Source organism: Rhamphochromis sp. 'chilingali', assembly GCF_963969265.1.
Source record: "Rhamphochromis sp. 'chilingali' genome assembly, chromosome: 15".
Lineage (NCBI taxonomy): Eukaryota > Metazoa > Chordata > Actinopteri > Cichliformes > Cichlidae > Rhamphochromis > Rhamphochromis sp. 'chilingali'.
Window position 1 is genome coordinate 34017104 of NC_137942.1, and position 3642 is coordinate 34020745.

The 3642-nt window shown below is 37.8% G+C and overlaps 1 long non-coding RNA gene across 1 annotated transcript; it reads right to left on the reverse strand.

Moving 5' to 3' along the window:
* Nucleotides 1-334: 334 nt before the first annotated feature.
* On the reverse strand, nt 335-1504 carry LOC308411657. Its single transcript, XR_013974436.1, has 4 exons — nt 1266-1504; nt 956-1108; nt 586-669; nt 335-491 (listed from the first exon to the last, which is right to left on the reverse strand). It is a non-coding gene; the product is annotated as an uncharacterized lncRNA (long non-coding RNA).
* Nucleotides 1505-3642: the final 2138 nt, after the last annotated feature.

Genomic DNA, 3642 nt, shown 5'->3' on the forward strand with positions numbered 1-3642 from the left:
GACATTAAGGTTGACTTAGAACATATTGCTAAAAATCGTCAGTAAAAATTTCTTACAACATGATACCAAAAGGAAAAATTATCCTGCATTGCAGTCACATGAGGGGAAAGCAATAAAAACATAAGCAGTATAACGTTACTGAACACAAAATGAAAAACTGCAAAGAATTGCAGAAGTGCAGTCTTTGACTTCTCAATGAAACAGATGGTTTTTGAAAGCAAGAACTTTAGAGAGTTTAGCTCCATCCAGTTCCATGAAAACCTTCTGGAAAACGTCAAAGTTGTAGCGAAGGTCCGCAGGGTAGGCAAGGTTTAATGCATACATTAGTCCAAATAGCATTATCACAGCAAATGCTACATTATCCAAAGTCTTCGCCACCCTGATGCCTGCAAGGACAACTCTTGTTCATCTGCTGAAGCTTGCTCTTTAAGAAGATAAATTCAAACAGTGGTGTCTTCAACAGTCTCACTGATGGCACGTTCTTCCATGCCCTGTAAAAAAGAAGCCATGTTAGTCATTTCCAAGTAAGTAATATGACACACTGTGGAAAGTCCAAAAAAAAAAAAAAAAAAGACAAGTACATACCACATACTCCTGGATAAGCATGCCAGGGTCTTCACCCATGTAGATACACACTCCCTTAACACACTCAGCATCAACATCTTCACACTGAAATGAAATGTATGTAATTAGCATCTTCATTCAGCTCTTGTCCTTCATTTAAGTTTTAATAGTGTACTTTACATGAATGTTTTTAAAGTAAAGGCACACAAATTAATAATAGGTTTACTGGCAATTAATAATAAGTTGACAAAGTGAAGGTTAAAAAAAACAAGTAGATGTAAAAATACAAAATGAGAGAATTTATCATGGGAAACATTTGAAATCTTCCACAATTATAAAATTTCATCCAAAGAGGATCATGTTAAGTGAATGTTGAGGCTTTATCACTTACATTATCCATTTATGCCACAATTCTTTTCAGTATTAGTCCAAGCTCTCCTCTTCTGTTGACCAACTTCACCAGGTTGTCCAAGTGGAGATCCAGCTGAGCCAGGAACTTTGTTTGAGGGGGGATAGTGGCAATTCTCTTAAACTCAGCGTTGATCTGAAAACATGAGCACAGAGAAATGAGCTTCAAAGGTTTAATGCCTGGAAGAAGGCCGCAATCACTCATGCTGAAGAAATGGGCTGTCAAATAACAACTGTGCCTTAACCATTTTAGGCTAATACCACAAGAACACCGTGTATGAGGCAAACCTTACCTCATGGAAATCAAATAGAGCAGGCCATCTTGCCATGAAAGCCTCCACCATTGGTGCATCACGAACAACTTCATGTCTTCTGTATGAAAAAGTCTTTTCCATCTTGAGTTTCACCAACTCTGTTACTCTTTTTTATGTCCATGTGGTGGGCTTTGACATGTCAATAGCTTTAAGAGTCCCCTTGTCTGCTACTTCTGAAACTGAGGTAAGGTTAAGAAACTCATTCCCAAACAAGGAATCCATAAACTGAAGCTGCCCTGAAGACAACACTGTCTCTTGACTTCAACGATGAGATCCTCAGTTGATTCAGGCGCTTCATTAGAGAGTGAGCCTTCGACAGGTTCCGTCAGCCAAAACAGTCTTTAGGACCATAGGACTCCCCATAGGACTCTGTAGGAAAAAAAGAATTAAATATCAGACATTCAGAAAGAATCCTTTCAGTTTAGTTTTCATAAAGCTATCCATACCCAATACTCAAAGTTATAAAGATCAGACATAAAAAAGTAGAATTTATCTAATGAAATACATGCGACTGAACCTATTACACTTATATGAACACCTTTTATTTCTATATGCCTTTTTAAAGTCACAATGTGGACTGATCCAATCTCATAGTCAACCAATGGATAAGTATCAAGGAGTTCACAGAGTGAAGCGAGAGTGAATATTCTTGTGGATACTGGGCGGAGCTCAAAAGCTCTGTCGTGCTCTCTGTACCAGCCACCAAGCTCTCTGACAATGTAGAATATGCTGTGGTACAATGCAGATATGGTTTTTCAGTATTCTGGCAATCCACCTGCTGCCCTTTGGGCCAGTACCATTCCATTTCTATAAGTTCTACTCTTTATGTCACACACTGTGCAAGGTTGACCTCTAGAATGTCAGGGAATATGTACCTAATGACTTAAGCTATCTCCTCTTTAAGCAAATCCACTAGAAAGGCCGATACAGCTGAGCTCTCTAATTCAGACTTGCCAAGAGATGGGGAGTTTAGATGGTAAGCTATAATCATCTGATGTTTTGACTTCTGTAATCATAAAGGTAAAAATTCCACCATCACAAAAAACATTAATTTTAATTGAAAAAAGGTATTCCAGTCCAGAAGAGCATCAATGGTTTCTTTAAAGTACCAATCTTTCCCTCATTTATACATAATGTTTTGAGAAGCAGCTCACATACGTTCTACACAAACTAGAAAAAAAGAGGGGGGGAAAGGGTCCTAATTTGTTTTGGGCCGATTTTGGAAAATTCACTATACATCACTTAATAAGACATAGTCTGTTGAACAAACTTATCTCCTTGTAGATATCTGCTGTATTATTTGGGCATGGTGGCAGGATCCTTCTTATAACTTGAGTGCATGTCATCAGCAAGAATTAAGGTATGGCACTGTGGCCCTCCCAGCTTCTGAAACTCTGACGGTTACAGCCGGACTAATTAGCCAATGTAGCCATAACTAGCACGAGTAACACAAACACTATTGCGCTCTCAGTGACGTTTTAACTTGCTAAGCCATCAAAAACGTCAGTGCTCTCTGTAACATGCATAAATTCCATATCTGACCGACAACAGCTGCTTTCTCCCGACTATGTGCAATTTGTTAATATTTTTCAGCTTTAGCCACAAAGCTAATACCAACTTTAGCTAGCACTGTAAAAACAACATGTAGATGCATTACAGATTACGTTTCATATAGCATGCACTACAACAATTCTGTGAAAACGTACCCAACTAAAACAAATGTATTTAAATTACTTACCTTCTCACTATGCCTGACTCAGTGCCAAAGGTTGCATGTGGCTGAACAGTCTTCCAGAATCTGGCGGTCAATTGCGCTCTCCTTAAATTATGTTGTTGTCTTATTGGATAAGACTCTAGGTCTTATTATCCAATCGCATTTAGTTGTTGTCTTTGAATATATTGCATCATTTCCGGTTGTGGTCAAACATGATTACAATGGTTTTAGTATTCTAATTTAGTCACTTTAAATCAATGCAAGAAAAATGAGTAGTCTCAGTATTGTTTATAATCAAGTAAATGGTACTTTATTTAATCATGTAAATAAGAGAAACATGAGAGGCTTGTGTAGCATTAACTAAATTCATTTGTGCAAATTCAAAAGCCTGCCAATTCCCATTTTTTCAGTGTACAATATAAAGCACCTGAGGCGACTGTTGTTGTAATTTGGCGCTCTATAAATAAAATTATATTGAATTGAAGGATGTGGTTATGGATTTAATAAGGAAATGGGCACTTTGTGGGACAGGTGGTATTCATTTAAGCTCTAGCTGTCTGCTAGGTGCACCAGCCAGCCAGAATGAAATGTCAGCATTTTATTGATATGTCACAATAATTAGCAGATACTGGTATCTGTGTG